We start from the raw sequence: 6,661 nt of genomic DNA, 5'->3' as shown, positions 1-6,661 counted from the left end.
TATCTGTTTTAACTCTTGTTTGAGATTCTTCTGCTCATCCCCATTTTTCAATGACACGGGGAGGGAGGGAGGTAGCATTCTAGTTCTTGGTTTATTATCATAGAAACTTTAGCAAAATTGCCAAGTACTAGGCAGACATAATGGATAAAAGCATGTTCAAATGTTATCAATGATGTGTGAGGGGACTTAGAAGCCAGAAATAACCTAATACTGCAATGTACAATCTGTTGCTGTACTTTGTGAGTGATCATACAAAGCCATCGCTTGCAATCTATTAATAGTCTCAGCCACCAGATTCAGGTTCTGCTTGAGAACAATAATTTACCCTTAAGTGACAACATGAGTTATCTACTGGAATGGATATTAGGCAATGCCTAAGCATGTGTTTAAATATTTTCAAGGTTGAAAGTTAATGTTTTGTTCCTAGCAGTGGTTGAGCTCAAATGTGACCTTCAAGCTCAAGCTTTTAAGTGTTCCTATGCAAGGATGCCGGTGGCCTGTAACTTGCTCTCTTTGATGTTGGTGATAGTGGTAAAGGTATTCTGCTGGATCTTCTGGGCCAGCAGGAGGAGCAGTAACAGCTGTGACTTTTAATTTGGCAGGAGCCTCCCGTTCAACCTCTTGTGACTGGGAAATAGCCCTTCCTCAGCCTTAGATAAATATCACAACAACAGTGGAAAATGTCACTATTACAAAGTTCTACAGAAATTAAAAGCATGCAAGAAATACATTTAAATCCACAGATATTTAGTCTGCATTTATGTGATAATGAATCTCATGTGTGAGCAAATTGGGACAACTGTTAAATCTTATGAAATTTCAGTGTAACATAATTCCTGACTGATCTTGAAGGTTCCTGGAGGCCTGGCTTGGTTGATTCTGATTATTTTATTTATTTTATTTTATTTTAATTCTATTTATATCCCGCCCTTCTCCGAAGACTCAGGGCGGCTTACAAGCTTAGCAGTAGCCTTTATTCTATGTATATACCTGCTTATTAGGGCTTTCACACACACCCCAAGCGGCATTATTACAAAGTCAGCTTAATTGCCCCCAACAATCTGGGTCCTCATTTTACCTACCTCGGAAGGATGGAAGGTTGAGTCAACCTTGAGCCTGGTAGGACTCGAACCTGCACTAATTGCAGGCAGCTGGTGTTACTTAAGGAGGCATTAGCCCACTGCTCCACCAAGGAAAAAAATGTATACTAGATGAGAAGTAAACAGAGGAAGGTCTGGAGGAACGTTGTCCATGGGGTCGTGATGGGTCGGACACGACCAACTAACAACAACAAACACACACACACACACACAGAGAAGCCTGAAAGAATGCAGCAATAAATCACCTCTATATATCCCTATATGGATAAATCCCTCTAATCCAGACGTGAAACTCACGAGGTCACATGACTTCACGCAACATATGGGACTGTTTTGCAATTGCCAGCAATGGGGTGGGCGCGGTTTCCTCGTGACACGTCCGGCCCATGGGCCGGCAGTTTGACACCTCTGCTCTAATCACCAGAAAACAAACTTTACAAGCTTTAAAACAAGCTTGACCTCTTTATAATAATTCAGTAATATATTTTTAAAAGATGTTATCACTCAGACTTGTATAATTGGGTGTTAACAATTCCTTCAGATGAACTAACTGGTCAAATATAATTTTTCATGGGTTCTCTTGGAATTTCCTGTGCTTAAAAACTAATTTGAAATGGATATCTAAATTATATTGTCATGAGGATTCCTTACTATAAAATATTTATTACAGTGAAATGAGCCTTATAATTTGAAAACATAGTTGCACATCCCACTTTTATATTGCAAATAGTCATTTTTAAGTGCTTTTAAAAATAATTGTGTTATCTTTAATTTAAAATGGGATGAACTAAATGGAGGGAAAATAAGCTCAAATTTCATTCGCAGTTCCCATATCATTAAGGCTACCATATCAAATGAATTGACAATGCCTTTTATTAAAAATACAATTTACAATTTTAAAGTGGAGATCTTCTATACATAATCAAATCTACTGTGACCCACTATGGTATACGAAATGAAATAACTATTTTACTTGATATGCATCATAGAAGACTTCAAAATTAGATACAATAATTTTTCCCTGTTCCAGTCTACATAAATGTAAAATGGTTTACTGTGTTAATGAATTTGTTTATAGTTGTTATGGAGAAAGCTTTTCTCCAGCATGACGAGTGGAGAATCCACAGATGGGTTGATCTTGTCTTTCTGCCCTAGAGACACTGTCAATCAATCTTTGCCACACCCCTCCTCTTCCAGGTAGGAATCTCCAGTCACGACTTAGTCTTAGCCCAAGAGAGATGTGAAGATTTGGCTCTAGCAGAAAAACAACACTATTGGGTTCTCCAGGTTGTATTTTTCTTTATTTTCCCTTTTTCTGAGCGGATATCAGTGCTACAGGTTTAACTGCTGTAGGTCTGAGCAGTTTTTTTTTTTACAGGCTTCGGCTGAAGCCTCAAGAAACTCAGCTTCTAAGCAAAGCACACGCGACGCCGCTCCTTTTGTTATGGGGGGGGGAGGGGGAGTCAGCGAGGGCAATTTAGTTGCAAAATAGATCTCATTTAGCCAAGTTTTTAGCTAGCAGCTCCTTGCTCTGGCATTTGAATTGACTGCTACAATCAATCACTGTGTTTTAATTATTTGAAAACCTGTCAGAAGGCAGCCTCCGGGGTCCTGATTTTTCTTCGGGTTGTCTATTCAATTAAGGCTCCTTGGCAGCTCTTATCATAATTGGAAACAACAACAGCCTTCCACCTCACAGCTCATTAGGGAGTTTTTTTCCAATCACTCCAGGCTTTCCAAAAGCTTCAAGGCATGGCTGGGAGCCTGCCTTACCTGCAGCCAGGTTTTTTAAAGTTATTTACAAATTATTTAAGCCAAGTTATTTACAGTTTTTTTACTGCTTATAGTGTGCTGCCTACGCAATCAAATTGGTCCTGAGGCCACAACAGGATTTGAAGGGTGCTGGATATACCATTTATTTATTTATTTATTGATGGGATTTATATCCCGCCCTATCTCCCGAAGGACTCAGGGCGGCTAACAACAAAACATATAATAAGTACAGAAATCAAGATAAAAATAAAATTGAAATCATCTGTGCAAATCATCTTTTGCAGCCACCAAAAGATTCATACGTGTGCTGGCCGTACCACTAAGATGGTCTTGCTGCCGCCACCAGGATCATACATGTGCTGGCTGTGCCCTAAGCGGGTCTTGTCACCACTTCCAGGATTGTATGTGTGCTGGCTATCCCATTAAGCCGCCACCACTTCTAGCCATAACTTGGCTCTTTACTACTGGACTCACCTCTCTGTTGTAAACACATTGAGATTGAAATTACTGGGATATCTCTCATTTCACAATGACAGATGAGACTTCAGAAACTAAGGTTCAGGATACCTCCAGCAGTTCACCCAGGCACAAGAAGGCCAAATCAGCTGAGCAGGAGACTACTGGCAAACCCAGATCCAAAGGCAAAGGGTATTCCAGAGCTGTTGAGAAGGAAGCAAGCAGGAGACACCGGGCGTTGTAAAAGCAATTCTCCAGAGCTACAAAGCAAAGGAAAGATACCAAGGTTGGTCAGATTCCTTCTGTTCCTATGGAGGCATCGGTTTTTGGCCTTCAGCAGGACCCTTCACCCTTGGCTGTCCCCAGTGTCTGGTCCCCAGAAGGAGAAACAGGTCAGTTCAACTTTCCTGGGATAGAACAGGTGCAGAGGGTTTCCCCTCCCAGCGAAGGGCTCGACCTTCAGATTCCTGCTCCACCTACTGCAGCTAGACCTCTGGGCCCAGAGGCCACATTCACTCCTACAGTGGCAGGGCTTCGCCTTCCAGATGCTCCAGACGTAGATCTATCAGAACAACTGCAGTTTCTGATTTTCCAGGCCATTGCCCAAGGCATAGCCTCGACCCTGCACCAGACAGCCCGGCCTGAGTCAATTGCATCGCAGTACCCATATCACAGCAACGCATCATATCTCCCCCAGGCAGAATCTGCCACATACCAGGGGTCAGTTTCCCCCTCCTATTCCTCCAGAAGTAGGATTTCATTCACAGGGGACGAGATCACAAAGAACAAGGGATGTCAGAAGATGAGGACTTATCACCTGATCCCCCTCCATTCATAGGCTTGTTTAAGCTGGCTCTCTTCAAATCCTTGCTTCACAAGGCCAGGAGCAGAGCCCAAATTGGTCCTGAAAGTGTCCCTCAGGCTGAACCCTCCACCAGCCAAGGGCCTACCAGTAAGGTTTTTTCAGAACCAACATTTTCTCAACAGGACATTCCCTGTCCTCTTTTTCTCAATGTTGTCCAAAGACAATGGGGAGCGCCAGGTGCTTTTCCATCTCCGGGGGAAACTGATAAAAGGCTATTTAATGTGGCTTCAGCGCTGTCAGAAGTGCTGGCAGTCCCCTCAGTAGACAAGCCCTTAGCACCCTTGGTTTCCTCCTTCACTGTGTCTGGGGATATAGCAGAGGCTCTAAGCTCAGAGGATAAGAAGGCGGAACTTAATTTCTGCAGGACCCATCAAGCCATAGTGTGGGCTGTGAAGGCAGCTACATCATCCTCTTTATTCGCCAGAACTTCTCTCCTATGGCTTCACCAATTGCAGGCTAGGGTCCCACCAGAAGAGGTACGGATGCACCAAGATCTAAACAAATTAGTGGCCACATCAGAATACATGGCTGATTCATCCCTACATGCGACCAGATTTACCTCCCAGGCATTAGCATCCAACATTACCTCCCGCAGACTTCTGTGGCACAGACTGGCAAGCGGATGCTAGGTCTAAGTGGCGGTTGGCCTCAGCCCCTTACACCGGAGGCCAGTTATGTGGAGAGGTGCTAAATCCTTACCTGATCGAGAACAAGGATAAGCATAAGGTCACGTCCCCTATGATTAGGAGAACAGACAGGAGAGCTACCCGCTATGGCTGCAGGCAGCCTTTTCGATTGACCTACACAGGGTCAGAATTCACTGGTTACTCCCGCCCTTATCCCCCCAGACCAGAACGTCAATTCGACAGATCCGGTAACAGGGACCAGACAGCAATTTCAGGCCAAACAGCCCTTTCGAGGCATGGGAGGCCACCCTTTCAGAAGGTCCAAGTGACCGCAAAAGTACCTCTCCCATAGGGGACAGGTTGGGTCTCTTTGAACACAGATGGGAGAACATCACTACAGATCTCTGGGTCCTTAACACCATCAGATTCGGCCTAACCCTGGAGTTCAACTCCATTCCCCTGAAGAATTTTGTCTCTTGCCCATCGTCCAAGAATCCGGTCAAAAGAAGCCTCATGAAGGAGGCAATTCGACATCTCCTGGAAATTCAGGCCATAGAACCGGTACCGGCAGGGCAGAAAGGGGGGGGGTGTAATTCCATTCTGTTCATCATCCTAAAGGCATCGGGAAGATGGAGAGCAATCCTGGATTTAAAGAAATTAAACTCCCATTTGATATACAGGAAGTTCAAAATGCAAACGTTCCAATCCATTTTAGCAGGCATCAGAAGGGGGGACCTCCTGACGTCTATCGATCTCACGGAGGCCTACCTGCACATTCCCATCCTTCCCAAGCACTGCAAATTCCTCAGGTTCTATGCAGGACACCACTTTCAATACAGAGCATTACCATTTGGCCTATCATCGGCCCCCAGAGTATTCACAAAGGTCCTGGTGGTGTTGGCTGCTCATCTGAGGACCATTCCGGTGCGTGTCCAGTGTTATCTGGATGACATCCTCATCCAATCCTCCTCAGTCCTACTGGCTCAGTCAGACCTGGCATTGTCCATCAAGACTGTCCAGGACCATGGGGTTTTGGTAAATTTTCAAAAGAGCCAGACAGTTCCCTCCACCAGACTACTTAACCTGGGCACGGTGATAGGCACAAGGAGGTGCGAGGTTTATCTGTCTCAGGAACATCGGGATAGTATCCATTCCCTAGTCTCCCAGATCCAAAGGGAGCAAGTAGTCGCCCTAGCAATCCTTTCTCAACTGCTAGGGAAGATGATTTCCTGCATAGCAGTGGTTCCTTGGGCTCAACTCCACTCCAGAACCCTCCAGTGGTTCTTGCTCTCATTCCAGAGACTAGGCACCAGTGCCTCCAAACACAGAGTAAAGGTGCTATCACAGACCCTGCAATCCCTCCAATGGTGGGTCTCCCCAGCGATGGACAGGGGAATCTTGTTCAAGGAGCCCAACCGACTCATTCTAACATCAGATGCTAGCTGGTTCAGCTGGGGAGCGCACCTGCAATCCCAGTTGACTCAGGGTCAGTGGTCCCGGTCAGATCTGAAGCACAACATAAACTGGTTGGAGCTCAGAGCGACTCATCTGGCTCTATGACATTTTCACCACACTGTGGCAAGGCAACACGTTCTAGTCCTCACAGACGTCGTGGCAAAAGCCCATATCAGCCGGCAAGGGGGTGCCCAATCCAGGTCCCTAATGACCGAGGCTCAATTATTAGGAACCTGGGCAGAGACCAACCTCTTGTCCCTCAAGGCAGAGCACATCTTGGGAGAGATGAACCGCCAAGCGGATTTCTTAAGCAGGGCAACAGTGGACCACTCCGAGCAGTGCCTGCACCCAGCTCTCTTCAGAGAAATATCGGAGAGGTTCAGTCA

This window comes from Vipera berus (genome assembly GCF_964194415.1).
Source record: "Vipera berus genome assembly, chromosome: 3".
Classification (NCBI taxonomy): Eukaryota; Metazoa; Chordata; class Lepidosauria; order Squamata; family Viperidae; genus Vipera; species Vipera berus.
This window is presented reverse-complemented; position numbering follows the sequence as displayed.